The sequence below is a fragment of the Urocampus carinirostris genome, chromosome 11 (genome assembly GCF_059441175.1).
Source record: "Urocampus carinirostris isolate Australia breed hairy pipefish chromosome 11, RoL_Ucar_1.0, whole genome shotgun sequence".
NCBI lineage: Eukaryota > Metazoa > Chordata > Actinopteri > Syngnathiformes > Syngnathidae > Urocampus > Urocampus carinirostris.
This window is the reverse complement of record NC_142359.1, coordinates 8,023,852-8,039,886: the sequence shown is the minus strand read 5'-3', so window position 1 is coordinate 8,039,886 and position 16,035 is coordinate 8,023,852. Positions and strand designations below refer to the sequence as shown.

General features: G+C 44.0%; 1 protein-coding gene across 2 annotated transcripts in view; it reads right to left on the bottom strand.

The window, feature by feature from the left end:
- Positions 1-16,035, bottom strand: part of nlgn2a (neuroligin 2a) — a 135,866-nt gene that overhangs the window by 34,048 nt on the left and 85,783 nt on the right. The window lies entirely within an intron of this gene.

Here is a 16,035-nt window from a genome sequence, read left to right as displayed (position 1 = left end):
GTGGCTTCTAATCTGCAATTGTCAGGAAACAGAAGATGAGGACGCTCGCGTTCGATCGTCTCTGAATGCAACGGCCGCAAAAAGGCAACACCCTCCTCTTCAAAATGTTTTCCATTTTAGTAAATAAACAGTTTTGCAACAACTCAACGGTTTCAAGACAACCAGTCGATATATTTGTCGTTTTTTTGTCATCCATGATACAATACAGATGTAATTTGCTGATGTTGGCATTGGAATTTGTTGCTGACAATTCTGTAAATTCATGTTCTTGTCAAGAACCGGAAGAGGAGGAGGACACAGATGTGTAAAGTTTCTCACACAATCTTTATTTCACGGGATTGGGGCTGTCATGCACATTAAGACAAACACCAGTGATTCGGAGATCGCTGGGCGGAAAAAGAAAGACAGAAGTCTGGCGTGGAACAACAGGAAGCCAGAGGCTGACGAGATCGATACCAATTACACGAGCCGATACAGGACAGAACGGGACTTACAGGATTGATAACAGATATAGGAGACTGGAGACAGATATCAGACAGGACAAGATAGATGGTAAAGATACCAGACCCTGGAGACAGGAGACCACACACACACAACGAAATAGACGGGATCGATACCGGACAGGATACAAAAACAGGAAACTGGACAGAGTCAAAACACACGTCTTGCGGGTGCAGAGGATCGTTGACGGACTGACAAAGGGCGAGTGAAAGCACTGAGCTTAAATAAGAGGGAAACCAATCAGTCAACTAGCCTATTGGGCGCCATGGGTAACCGTGACAGTTCTTTCAAAAATGATTATTATGAGTTAACCCTTACACCTTTGGGTGTTATTTTTACGGATCATTTTTGTACTACATAAACCTGTCATTTGACCAATAGTGTGAAAGTTTTAACAACCCATGCAGGATTTTAAAAACCTCCAAATACCCATCCTGGGTAGAAAGTCATGCCCTGAATTGACTGGCCTGATAGAAAAGGCAGGAAGGAAAAAAAAAGGCTGCCGAGTAGTTTGATCAAGCGCCAAGTCCTGTTTGCTTTCTTCCGCCACTGGCATCCGCTCAAAGACCATTTGACCCATGCAACACAGCCACTTGGACGCCAGAATCTTCAGACTTGCAATTTTAAACAAACTCTGCAAATTGTGGGACCATAAAAGATGCAGTGGCCTCCAGTACAAAGTCGCCAAAATAACTACTGCATTTTAATAGCACTAAACACTACAAACCACTAGCAATTTGTCATTGTATGATGCAGCAAAAATCTGGGGCGTAGTGATTGACTGGATTTGACAAGCTCTGTTTGAACACGGTCAGCCATTTCAAAATGACATCAAATTCCAACAATGCATTCAACGATAATAATCGTAGATATCTGTGTATGATGTGATAATGTATGATTTTTATTGATCTATAAATGCTAACATATGTCAGGAATCAGCGGTGAGAAATTAATTAATCGTTACTTATTACAGTAAATGGACCATTAGGTAGCATGTGTACAATACTTAATCAGCTACTATGTTTCCAAACTCCATTAAAGTTGATTGTTGGCCAATGAAACAAAACAAACTTGCCTTTCTTGTATAAAAGTGTAGTTCAGTTTATCATGAACCACACATACAGAAAAAAAAACTTTAGTCAAACAAAAACATTAAGACTTATAAATGTTTTTAGTTCTTATCTATTGAAAGCCATTTCAGAAAACCAGTGCACACTGAGCGACTATTTTAAGGATTATGGCTTATTTTCCAAAATTAAAAACTGTCGTCTGTCACGGTTGCCAATTGCCCTCATTTGGGCCCGCCTGTTTGGCCCCAGCTGCTGCTCGTTGCCTGATTGGCTTCGCTCCTATTTAAACTCAGTGCTTTCATTCACTCTATGTCAGTTCGTCAACGGACCTCTGCACTTGCAAGACTTGTATTCTGACTCTGTCCGGTATCCTGCTCTTGTATCCAGTATCCGGTATCAATCCCGCCTGTCTCGTCCTGTCCGGTATCTTGCTCCAGTCTCCAGTATCCGGTATTGATTCCGTCTGCCTCATCCTGTTTGGTATCTTGCTCCAATCTCCAGTATTTAGTATTGATCCCGTCTGTCTTGTCCTGTCTAGTATCTTGCCCCAGTCTCCAGTATCTGTCCCGTCCTGTCCGGTGTCTTGCTCCAGTATCGATTCTGTTTGTCCTAGTATCCAGGATCAATCCCGTCTGTCCCGCCCTGTCCGGTATCTGCTCGTGTATCTAGTATTGATCCCATCTGTCCTGTCCGGTTTCGATCCCTTCTGCCCAGCGATCGCAGAATCACTGGCGTTTGTGTTCATGCGCATGACTGCCCCGTTCCCGTAAAATAAAGCTTGTGTGAAAACGTTACGTGTCTGGGTCTTCCCTCTGTTTGGGTTCTGACAGTCTTCTATAATTACCTATTCATGAAATCTTATAGAACATTGATTCTTTCTCCACACACACAAAATAAAAGGTTGTCAGGATTGGTTATAAAGTAATTGTCACGGTCGCCTTGGTGACCAGTCTGCCCCGCCCCCTGGGCAACAGCTGAAAGCAGTTCCACTAATGGTGGGTCTGTATTTAAGGCTGCATGGTGGGCTCTGCGGTGGCGGGTTCATTACTACTCATTCTTCACAGTCCCGGTCTGTTATGCCTTGTCCTGTTTAGTCTGTTATGCCTTGTCCTGTTTTAGTCTGTTATGCCATGTCCCGTTAAGTTCGTGCCGGAGGAACTCTGTATTGTTCTGTTTTGCCCCGGAGTATTGGGCGACTTTTATTTTATTAAATAAAACTTACGGATCGTCAACGCATTTGAGTTCTCCCTTCATGCCTCCTGCCTCCGTTCTGGTCCGGTCACCTTCCACGCCACCACGTCTCGTGACAGAATGAACCAGCCAACAAATAGAACTCAGCGAACGATCCCAGCGCGACTTGGGAGAGCTGGAGAGCGCAGTTCGGCAGGCGCCTACTGAGTTGGCCTTCCCTGCCCGTTCGAACCACGGCCCCGCCCTTGCTGTGCCTCGAATGGGGTCCCGGGAAGAATTGACGCCTGCCTGTTCGACTCTCATGCCTGCCTGCCCGACTCCCGTGCCGATTGCCTGCTATTCCGTCTCCCCTGCGTGCCAGCCCGACTCCGACTCTGCTGCCCGTCGGGCCGACTCCGACTCCGCTGCCCGTCGGGCCGACTCCGACTCCGCTGCCCGTCGGGCCGACTCCGACTCCGCTGCCTGCCAGCCCGACTCCGCTCCTCCTGTTTTGCCGGTTCTGATTTTGACTCTCATGTCTTGTCTGTTCTGATTTTGACTCTCTCATGTCTTGTCTGTTCTGATTTTGACTCTCTTATGTCTTGTCTGTTTTGATTTTGACCCTCTCATGTCTTGCCTGTTCTGATTCCGCCTGTCCTGTCTGAATCGCCACTTCTGAACCTGAACCCCTGAGCCTGACTCTTCTGAATCTGACCCCCCCTGAGTGCGACTCTTCTGAATCTGACCCCCCTGAGTGCGACTCTTCTGCATCGGCCTGACCTGAGTGCGACTCTTCTGCATCGGCCTGACCTGAGTGCGACTCTTCTGCATCGGCCTGACCTGAGTGCGACTCTTCTGCATCGGCCTGACCTGAGTGCGACTCTTCTGCATCGGCCTGACCTGAGTGCGACTCTTCTGCATCGGCCTGACCTGAGTGCGACTCTTCTGCATCGGCCTGTCCTGAGTGCGACTCTTCTGCATCGGCCTGTCCTGAGTGCGACTCTTCTGCATCGGCCTGCCCTGAGTGCGACTCTTCTGCATCGGCCTGCCCTGAGTGCGACTCTTCTGCATCGGCCTGCCCTGAGTGCGACTCTTCTGCATCGGCCTGCCCTGAGTGCGACTCTTCTGCATCGGCCTGTCCTGAGTGCGACTCTTCTGCATCGGCCTGTCCTGAGTGCGACTCTTCTGCATCGGCCTGTCCTGTTTACCTGTTCTGATTTTGCCTGTCCTGTTTATCTGTCCTGTTCTCGTCGGTTCTGCCTGTCTGTCCTGTTCTCGTCGGTTCTGCCTGTCTGTCATCCCCTGTCCAGTTGGCCACCAGACCCCTCCTGCCGAGCGCCGATTCCGATCCGCCCGACACAGATGGCGCCTGCCTCTCCCCGTTCCTGCGTGTTCGGAGGAGGGAGCGGGGTTGTCCCAATCGTGAGCGTCGAACCATTCCGGGGCGTGAGGTTGTAATTTTTTCTTTTTTGGGACCTCGGGAGCTGTCCCTTAAGAGGGGGGCTCTGTCACGGTCGCCTTGGTGACCAGTCTGCCCCGCCCCCTGGGCAACAGCTGAAAGCAGTTCCACTAATGGTGGGTCTGTATTTAAGGCTGCATGGTGGGCTCTGCGGTGGCGGGTTCATTACTACTCATTCTTCACAGTCCCGGTCTGTTATGCCTTGTCCTGTTTAGTCTGTTATGCCTTGTCCTGTTTTAGTCTGTTATGCCATGTCCCGTTAAGTTCGTGCCGGAGGAACTCTGTATTGTTCTGTTTTGCCCCGGAGTATTGGGCGACTTTTATTTTATTAAATAAAACTTACGGATCGTCAACGCATTTGAGTTCTCCCTTCATGCCTCCTGCCTCTGTTCTGGTCCAGTCACCTTCCACGCCGCCACGCCTCGTGACAGAAATGGTCAGGGTTGGGTAGGGTTACTTTAACTGGATTACTTTCAATTACTTTTGGATTACTCCAATACCAAATATGCTAATAAAAGACAAAAGAAACTAAATATGAATAAAATTATTAAATTTTGTGCAGGCTTGGGGAGTAACGGAATATATGGAACGGCAAAAACATCAGTTGGCAAGCTGTTTGGATTTATTTTTATTTTGTTTCTGTCGCATTTTATGTTAGTTTTGCCAGAGATCAAAGAGATCAAAGCCAGGAGAGAAAGCTTACCACGTGTTGTGAGAAATGAAATGAAATGAAATGATCTGCATTTATATAGTGCTTTTCAAGTCAATGACTTCCCAAAGCGCTTTACATTGTGCTTCACATTTCCCAAGAGCGGCCGTGATCTGTGCAGCCATGTAAGGCGCTAACCTGCTTATTGGGGGTATTTAGGGTTCAGTGTCTTACCCAAGGACACTTCAACATGTAACACGGACAAGCCGGGATTCGAACTGGGATCCCTTAATCCTAAAACGATCGCTCTACCTCCTGAGCTACTGCCGTGAGTCATAATTGTATTCATATTTAGTTTCTTTTGTCTTTTATTAGCATATTTGGTGTTGGAGTAATCCAAAAGTAATTGAAAGTAATCGAGTTAAAGTAACCCTACCCAACCCTGGTAATGGTCATCCCCTTTTTTGAAAATGGTGAAAGAAAGAAAAAGGTCTGTTTCAAGTACAGTCCAAACGCCAACCCAAAAACCAAGAAAGATGAAAAAAGGGTGTCTAGGTATTTCACATACTTGCACGCGCAACATGAGGCTGCAATGATGACACAAGCCAGGAGATGGCGAAAGAAGAAAGTTCAAAATTCCATACAACTCTTTTAACATTAACAAAAAAATGCAATTAAGTGCAAATTACACTTCAATTCCTTGGCACCACAATTAATTAATCGGACAAGCGAGCCAGTTTCATTGGCAGCCAAGAATCCCCCACCCCCGGTGCTTTCCAGGGTAGCAGGTACTGTATCCGATGTCAACAGCAACAGAAAGAAATTCCCGCCCTGCAGCGAAACATCACCTGGACAGCACTCAAGCATCTTGATCGCTTCACATTGTTTACAACGCAGCTGCGGGCTGACAATCCAGAACTATGTGGGACCGCTCCCCCCACTGCCTCATCTCAAATGGACCGCATCAATCACCCTGATGAGGACGATGAACTCAAACGGAAAGCGCCTCTCGGTTTCCAGTTCTAATTTCAGCTCCTTCTGATGGTTTTGTTGCATTTACTCTAGCTTGTTTTTCATTCCATTGGAGCTTTTTGAGCGTACTCAGCAACCCACACTTCCGCGAACACACACACAAGATGGCGGCGGCGTCCCCGCCGGGATAACGCTGTTGTCTTGCGGTGATCCCGGCAGCGCCGCGGGATGACTCAAAGCGTTGTCATCTCCGCGTAATGATTCCCTCTGCCGTCGCGCTTGTGACGTGCATCGGGCTAATCGGTCCCTCAACTCTCAGCGCCCGAGGCAAAAGTGGGCCACGGCAGCGAGTGGTGACGGCAGCGAGCGGTAATGAAGGCGGGTAGCCCAGGTTGTGAGCACTCTTTGATTGGATGCCTGCAGGGGGCGCTGATTGTCATTTAAAGCCTTGTAAACACACTGCACACTTAAGACCATCTGATTGGGAATTTGGCATCAACAGCACTGCCCCCTGCACACCTAAAGCCGTTTTAAGCTCTACTCCAAGTCATTGGTCGGCAACAGGGTTAGGTAGGGTTACTTTAACGAGCTTGTTGTGGGCACAGAGCTGGACAGCCTGACAACAGTAGCTGAGAGACGGGCACTGGAAAAGCTGCGGTCAATCATGGACAATTCATCACATCCACTACACAGCATTATATCCAGACAGAAGAGCAGCTTCAGCGACAGACTGCTGTCACTGTCTTGTACCACGGACAGACTGAAGAGATCTTTTCTTCCTCATGCCATGAGGCTCTTTAACTCCACCCGGCAGAGTAAAGGCCCACATTAAACCACACCCCCTTCATTGCATAATACCGAATTTTATTGCAATATGTATTCTGTGTAGCACTATCTAGATACTCTATAGAACACGCTACAGTGGGTATAAGCACGTCACATTGGGTATTTGTATATTGTAATCTTTTAGCTTTATTATTGTATTGTTTCTCAGCACAGGGATGCTACTTTCCCTGAAGTATCTATCTATCTATCTATCTATCTATCTATCTATCTATCTATCTATCTATCTATCTATCTATCTATCTATCTATCTATCTAACTGGATTACTTTCAATTACTTTTGGATTACTCCAATACCAAATATGCTAATAAAAGACAAAATAAACTAAATATGAATAGAATTATGACTCACAACACGTGGTAAGCTTTCTCTCCCAGCTTTGATCTCTTTGATCTCCGGCAAAACTAACATAAAATGCGACAGAAACAAAATGAAAATAAATCCAAACAGCTTGCCAACATCATTTTTGCCGTTCCGTGTATTCCGTTACTCCCCAAACCTGCAAAAAATTTAGTAATTTTATTCATATTTAGTTTCTTTTGTCTTTTATTAGCATATTTGGTATTGGAGTAATCCAAAATTAATTGAAAGTAATCCAGTTAAAGTAACCCTACCCAACCCTGTTTGGTACCAAGCAGCACAGAAAGATCAATACGTTCCATTTGAGCTAAGCGGCTGCTTAGGGCCCCGCAACCACTAGGGGTCCCCCAAGAGTGGTTAACTTTTTTGGGGCCACTCAAAATTTCATCTACAGAAATTTAACAAAAATACTACTCAAAACTAAATATCATATGGTGCTTTAAAACAGGGACCTCACAGTTATTTTTTTGATTTCATTCTGAAAGTAAAATGCATCGAATTACTACAAAAATTCTATCACAATAATACTATATTACAAAATGCTACTACATAATGATTTAGTCCAAAAATACTGCAAAAAGACAACAACAGTAATATTACAAAAATACAGAGGAAATATGACAAAAATACGACTATGGAAATACAAAAATAATACTAATCATTATATAAATACTATACAATTTCTGCTGACAAACTAAAGAATACATACTAATACAATCCACAAAACTTCAAAAGAAATATTAATGCAAAAATACTACAAGAGGTTTAAATTGAAAGACTGCAAATCAAACCTATAGTGAGTGATACTACAAAAAAATATCCTATGGAAATACCACAAAAACACTACAAAAATAAAACTACAGTAACACTGTACTCAGAAAATACTACAGTAATAATACAAATATATTATAATTATAAAACTACTGTAATAGTACAAAATACTATGAAAATACTACAGATATACGACTCAAACATCTACTTTCAAAATACAACAAAAAAATCTACTTTCGAAATACAATAAAAGTACTACAGAAATACTAAAAAAGTACTACTATGGAAGTACTACATTAAAAATATCACAATTGTTCATTGCCCTCACCTGGGCCCGCTCGTTTGGCGCCGGCTGCTGCTCGTTGCCTGATTGGCTCCCCTCCTATTTAAACTCAGTGCTCCCATTTAGTCCTTGTCAGTCCGTTAAAGAACCTCTGCACTAGCAAGACATGTATTTTGACTCTGTCCGGTATCCTGCTAGTGTATCGAGTATCGATCCCGTCTGTAACGTCCTGTCCGGTATCTTGCTCCAGTATCCGGTATCGATCCCGTCTGTCCCGTCCTGTCCGGTTCCCCCGCACAGCCAAAACAAAATGCCGATCGCCAGTGCCGTTGCATGTGGGTGGTGTCAGGTGTGCGCGGGACTCAAGCAGAGTGAAAAGATTTATTATTTTTAAAAATCATGAATATTTTCACTCAGGTCGGCACGGCAGCTGAGTGGTCAGCGCGTCCGCGGCAGAGTTCTAAGGTGAGTTCTAATGGGATCGAATCATCCTGTGCAGAGTTTGCCTGTTCTCCCCGTGCTTGGGTAGGTTTCCCCCGGGTACTCCCGTTTCCTCTTACATTCCAAAAACAGGCATGTCAGATTAATTGACCGGTTCAAATCGTCTCTAGGTGTGAATGAGTGAGCAAGTTGTGTCTCTGTGTGCCCTGCAACTGGCTGGCAACCAGTTCAAGGTGTCCCCTGCCTACTGCCCGAAGATAGCTGGGATGGGCTCCGGCACCCCCTGTCAAGGTTGCCATGGTGCCCAATTGGCCCCACCTGTGTGGCGCCAGCTGCTTTCTGTCTATTTAAGCTCATTGCTCTCACTCTTCCTCGGTCAGTCCGTCAACAAACCTCTGCCCCCCCAAGAAGTGGGTTTTGACTCGGTCCTGTTTCCTGTTGGTATTTCCTGTCCGTATGGTTCCCGTTTATTTTGTCCTGTTTAATATCACTTTCCAGTTTCATTCCTTTCTAGTTTGTCCTGTTTAATTTCGATATCATGTTTTCGACCCCATCTGTCCGATATCTGCTCGGTCAATCCGTATCGATCTCGTCGGCCTCTGGCTTCCTATCATTAACGCCAGACTACTGCCTAACGTGCATGACTCCCGATTTCCTGTAAAATAAATGCTTGTGTGAGAGACGTCACGCATTTGGGTCCTGATCCTGTTCTGGTTCTTGACACCCCCGCGATCCTACTGAGGATAAGCGGTGCAGATAATGGATGAATGGAGAGATTTTCACCCATCATAGATCTTTTGAACAACAATAAAAATTATATACAAATTAAATGAGCAAGATGAAAAGTAAGTGAAGAGTTTCTGTTGCCCAGGCTGGGATGTTAATCAAATTCATTAGAAAATGAGACAAAAGCTGATGTCTAGAGAAGTAATTTAATAGTCTCATTTTAATCACTCAAATCTGGTGCTTATCATTAAAATATTCTGCACAAGTGGCAGATTGCTGGATGAGGTGGTTGACAAGAAAAAGTTGAAATAGATACAAACTTTTTAACTGTGATCAGTCAAATTGTGCGAAAATGTGTTTTTGTTGTTGTTTGGAGAAGCTATGGATGCTAAGTTTAGGTTAAAAGTTGTTTAAAGTTAGTTGCCGTCTAAATATTTTTGCACAGGATTTTTTTTTTGTACTTATATTTTCTTTAAATACAGGTCGATTGGGTTACGTCGAGGTCAGCAACCCAAAGCTATTTAGAACTGTCTAGTGGCCTCATGGCACTTTTCCAAAGATGTTTCTTTATTCAAAAATAATGAGTGGGTGGTAAATATCGATTTATTTTTGCTTTCTCTAGCATTGGGTTGTAAAAACACAGGATACAGGTTGTTGTCATGATTACTGATTTGACTCACCTGTGCCCGCTCCTTTGGCGCCAACTGCCTCGGACTCTGATTGGTTCCCTGTCCCTATTCAAACCCACTCCTATCTGTCCCCTTTTGTCAGTCCATCTGCGTACCTCAGTTAACACTAGGCAAGGCTCTTTTCGACCCTGACTCCCACCCGTTTTTGATCCCGACCACGTCCACTCTCCTTTCCTGGTTTACGACTTGTTTCCGACCCCAACCACGTTTTTGCTCTCCTGTCCCGGCTGTTTTTTGCTCCTGTCTGTCCCCCGGCTTTGACCCGTTTTTGATCCTGACCACGTCTACTCTACCGTCCCGGCTTTTGACCTTTTTTGTCCCCGACCAGGTTTACACTTTTTTCCTGGCTTACGGCTCGCTTGCGACCCCAACCACGTTTTTGCTCTCCTGTCCTGGCTACTGACCCGTTTTCCGTTCCCGACACCGCCATCGCTTGCCACGGAAGAGCCACTTCCGCGTTCAGAGAGACCTGCTTCCCGCGCCCACTGAACTCCGGATCGTGGGCGCAGCCTTTCCTCTTTCCTTTATGAAAACTTGTGAAAAACGTAACGCAATTGGGTCCTGTTCCCGTTCTGGTCCTGACAGTTGTTGCCTCAAACGCATCAAAGTTATATAGCGTGTCGTGAAGTCGTGGCTCTCAAGCTTAGCTACAATGCAAAATTCCGGTGAATCTTTCTTTCACTTGTTTTCCTGTCACTTGTGTTATAGCAGAGCTGTGCAGGTTTAAAGGGGCAGCGTCATAATGTAACTCAGCCTCTTGGTACGTTTCTAATTTCAAAAGAATAGAAGACGATGCAGTGTTTTACTTATTCACTGACTTGTTTGACATTAGCAGAAGTCAAGTGTAATTTGATTGAATTTACCCAGGGTTGGGTAGGGTTACTTTAATTTGATTACTTTCAATCACTTTTGGATTACTCCAATAGCAAATATGCTAATAAAAAAACAAAAGAGACTAAATATGAATACAATTACTAAATTTTGTGCAGGTTTGGGGAGTAACTGAATACATTGAACGGCAAAAATGATGTCGGCAAGCTGTTTGGATTTATTTTCATTTTGTTTCTGTTGCATTTTATGTTAGTTTCGCCGGAGATCAAAGAGATCAAAGCCAGGAGAGAAAGCTTACCACGTGTTGTGAGTCATCATTTTATTCATATTTAGTTTATTTTGTCTTTTATTAGCATATTTGGTATTGGAGTAATCCAAAAGTAATTGAAAGTGATCAAGTTAAAGTAACCCTACCCAACCCCGAATTTACCCTTGCAAAAGGCTGCTCGTTTTTTATTTTGTTCATTTATTTATTGATTTATTTTATGAATGAATGCTACGTTTTGTTGCCCAGATCAGGGGGCACGTTATACACGTTGATTTTGTTGTTTTTTTCGAATCCTCAAAATAAAAATGACGTCAAAAGTTCGATTTTCTTTAAAGGCGCTTTCGGAATTGGAAATTTTCACTCTCTGCCGCCATCTCCTGGATTGAAGTCATGATCCAGGCCTCAGTCAGATCATCCATGAGTATTTGCTCATATAAATTATTCATTTTTTCATCTTTGTGGGACTTTGGGTTGGTGTTTCAACTATATTTGAAAGAGGCCTTTTAATAAGTTCATAATTTTCTTGCTGCCCTCACCAACAACTGCGAAGATAAGCATAAAGCCGCTCTCCAACCTCTACCCTCCTTTCCACCTAGCTAATATTTTGCGCATCCTCAAACAGCGTTGGTAGAAGTAAAAAGAAAGCAGATAAGTTCAGTAGGAAAAAAAAAAGTTTCTTTGAACTCAGTAGAGCATTTTAACACTTACTTTTTAAAGAGACAGTGTGTAATATTAAGTGCCGTTTAGTGGTAACTATCACGATAACACTTTTATTTTTATAATAATCATAGGTTAAAATTGGTATTTCTTTTACATAGCGGAATCCATATCTAGTGTCACGGTTGCCATGGCGCCAAATTGGCCCCACTCGTGTGGTGCCAGCTGCGGCTCATTGACAGATTGGCTTTCTCTCTTTTTAAGCTCAGTGCTCTCATTTTTTCTTTGTCAGTCCGTCAACAAACCTCTCCCCTGCAAGACGTGGGTTCTGATTCGGTCCCATTTTCCTGCTGGTATTTCCTGTCCGGTATTGTTCCCGTTTGTTTTGTCCTGTTAGATATTGGTTCCCAGTTCCGTTCCCGTCGATTTTTGTCCTGTTTATTATTCTCTCCAGTTTTCGTTCCCGTCTAGTTTGTTCTGTTTATTTCGATATCCTGTTTCATTATCAATCTTATCTGTCCGGTATAGACCCCATCTGTCCGATATCTGCTCGGGCAATTGGAATCGATCTTTTCGGTCTCTGGTTTCCTGTCTTTCCATACCAGACCGCTGCCTAACGTGCATGACTCCCCGTTTCCCGTAAAATAAAAGGCTTGTGTGAGAACGTCACGCGTTTGGGTCCTGATCCGGTTCCAGTTCTTGACAATCTAGTAGTTGCCGCCATGTATGCTGCTATAGTGTGCTCATTTGGCACTGGTTTACGTTCTCATTACAGTGGCATCTGGTGGTCAAATATCACGCAATGTACCTTTAAGGACACCTCAAGCGACACACCCCAACCTTTAATTTTATCAAAGCAGGAATATACTCTAATTACTTAATATTGTAATGGATTTAAACTTGAGGCGGTATCGTTCAACAGAGAAGTCACATGGGGCATCATCCCCCACAGGATGCGCGGCATCCAACTTAGTAATTTTGATCATAACTAATTATAGATACATTCAGCATGTGTTGCGTTCATTATAGGGCTTTTAATTCTTTAGGTCCTGTCACGGTTGCCATGGCGCCCAATTGGCCCCGCCCATGTGGCGCCAGTTGCGTTGACAGATTGGCTTTCCGTCTATTTAAGCTCAGTGCTCTCACCCTTTGTCAGTCCGTCAATGAACCTCTGCCACGCAAGACGTGGGTTTTGACTCAATCCTGTTGGTATTTCCTGTCCGGTATGGTTCTCGTTTATTTTGTCCTGTTTAATGTCGGTTTCTAGTTTCGTTCCCGTTTAGTTAGTCCTGTTTAATTTCGATATCCTGTTTTGATATAAATCCTGTCTGTCCTGTCCGGTATCGACCCCATCTGTCCGATCTCTGCTCGGGCAATTGGTATCGATCTTGTCGGCCTCTGGCTTCCTATCATTCCACCCCAGACTGCTGCTTAACATGCATGACTCCCTATTTCCCGTCAAATAAAAGGCTTGTGTGAGAAACGTCACGCATTTGGGTCCTGATCCAGTTCCGGTTCACGACAGCTCCAATGTAACTCAACATACAATAAACAACATTTTCGGTTGCTGACCCCTGTGTTAGGTTAAGGCTATGATTCAGGGGTTTGCAGATAAATGTTGCATAACGACACATAAACAACTGGTCTGATGGGACTCACCAGACAAAAAAGCTTTACAGAAATGTATAGGTAAGTGTAGCTAAGTAAAAGACTGGAAAAAAAAGACAATAAATAGAGAAACAAAAGGTATTGTTTGCCCTGCCCAACCCAGCACCGACTTAATGATTAATTCATTCGGATGACAAGAAGCAATTTAAAACACAGCCCTCAAATGTACACCTAGCATTTTGGGGATACAAAGGATTCCGTGTCTCCAGCACGAACCTGTAACACACAAACCTCACAAGCACACTGAAGCGGCTCTGCGGGTTTTATTTTTAGCATCGCAGGCGAATTCGCCATCATACTCCCATCCCTCTCTGGCCTCTATCTCATCTTTGCAACCATCGCTTCTCTTATCTCTCACTTCTGCCATTGTGTGTGCGTCTGGATGCTCTGTGCTCCTTCCATCATTGATTACAAGTGAAGGGGAACGTTGCCTCATTTTCATCTCTCTGTGTTACGTTTTTATGACGTTTTCTTGAGCCGGTCAAGCCTTTTCGTATGTTATCTATATCACTGGTGGGTTAGTGGTTAGGATTCAATGCTTTCAGCACCGTGGTATAGGTTCTATTACCATTGCATCTAATGTTTTGTGATTGTGGTCAGCGATATGATTGGATGATCAATTGCACAAATATGGCAATACACTACTGTAAAACTTCAAGTAAAACGCACACACCAAAGTTCTTTGGGTAAAATAAGAAATGCGCATTATACAGGCATAAATACTTAAGAGCAGGCGTCCATATGGGTGGACATAAATGCATATTAAACAAGAAGCTTGGGTCTCAAGATTATCCATGAGGATATGAAATCAGGAGAATTGTGAAATGTCGTCACGTTTACTTCATGAAAACATTGTGGAAAAAAATCATCATGGGTCCCATTGAGTATCGCTTTGTTTTTGGTATTCCCCCTCCTTTGTCCTACTATTACTAGCCCAAACCTATCATGATTACCGATGTTACTCAGCTGTGCCCGCTCATTTGGCGCCAACCGCCGCGGGTTCTGATTGGCTCCCTGTCAGTATTTGAACTCAGTCCTGTCCATCCCTGTTGTCAGTCCGTCTGCGAACCTCAGTGAATACTAGGCAAGCCTTTTTTGACCGCGACTCCCAACTGTCCCGTTTTTGCCCCCGTCTGTCTCCGGCTGCGACCTGTTTTGTTCCTGACCACGTCTGTTCTCCCGTCACGGCTTACGACCTCTTTTTGTTACCCGACTACGACTACTCTCCCGTCTGGCTTACGACTCGCTTCCGACCTTGATTAACCTTGCTCTCCCAGTCCTGGCAACCGACCCGTTTTTTTCTGTCCTTGACACCACCATCGCTTGCCACAGAAGATCCACTTCCGCGTTCGAAGCACAATCCGAGTACCAGAGCGACTTGCTTCCCAGCGAACACCGGATTGTGGGTGCAGCCCTTTCTCTTTCCTTCAATAAAACTTATAAGAAACGTAACGCAATTGGGTCCTGTTTCCGTTCTGGTCCTGTGTGTGTGTGTCCATTTAACGGAAAACATCAGCAGGGAGTGATCAGAATTTGAAGAAAGTATTTCAGGCCTCTCGTTTGGAGAACTGTGCGAAAGAAAATAGTTTCCTCTCTTGTTTCTTTTTTGCCATTTTGACTCATTTTTGAAGGCTTACAGAAAATTTAGCCCTGTATCTATAAATGCATAGCACATATCAAAAGAAAGCTTCAACCCTCATCTTCCATTAAAAACAGAACATTTTTAACTTTTATCATTGTTTATTAAAAAATACTTGAACATTGCTATGTCTCTTAAGAATACTCCAGTATCTAATAATAATCTAATAATATTCCTGTGGTATGGAATTCGGGCCGCATCTGCCGTCATGCAAGGCACAAGACCCGGGACTGGCAGTATAATCCTGTGGAGGTTACCACTAAGGCTGCCATTAAGGTTCAAAACCCGAGAAAGGGTTCAGCTCAGTCCACAGTGCTGAAGCTCGGCCTTCTGAATATTAGATCACTAGCCTCCAAAGCTTTACTTGTCAATGACCTTATTATTATCCAAACAAATGTTTTCGTTAATATAAGGGCACTTTTTAGCATTGTATTGAAAGAACACTGAACTTATGCAGGAACTATGCATGAAATTTGCAATCAGCGACCAATTTTATGGGTACATGATCACACGGTCTTGGTCACTATGGCAATTAATGTTCTGCAGACGTGCATGTTATATAATCCCTCTCTGACTAGACGATGAAAAAATACTTTGTCTTATTTTAAAAAAAAAACCTTTTGAGTTTCTGTCCGTCATTATCCATAAATTCTCTTTTCTCACCACACTGCTTCTCCACGCCTAATCGGAGGCCGCCTACACAATCTCAATCACTGGATACAGGAAGCAAAACTAGAAGTGGGGGCAGCCTTGATGTGTGATTTATCACACTGAAATTAGTCCTAGAGGCTTGATAATTACCGATGAGCTGTGCCAAACCCTTTGTAATAGTTTGTTTCCACTGCTACGCAGACGACACTCAACTATATCTTCCGTTGGAGGAATCTGCCACACTAAACTGTGGAAATTTGGAGGCCTGCCTCATTGAGATAAAAGAGTGGATGTCACTCAATTTCTTGCGTCTTAACTCTGAAAAGACCGAAATGTTAGTCAATGGTCCATCTAAATGCCGTGACTTATTCTCAAAAACTGCTGTG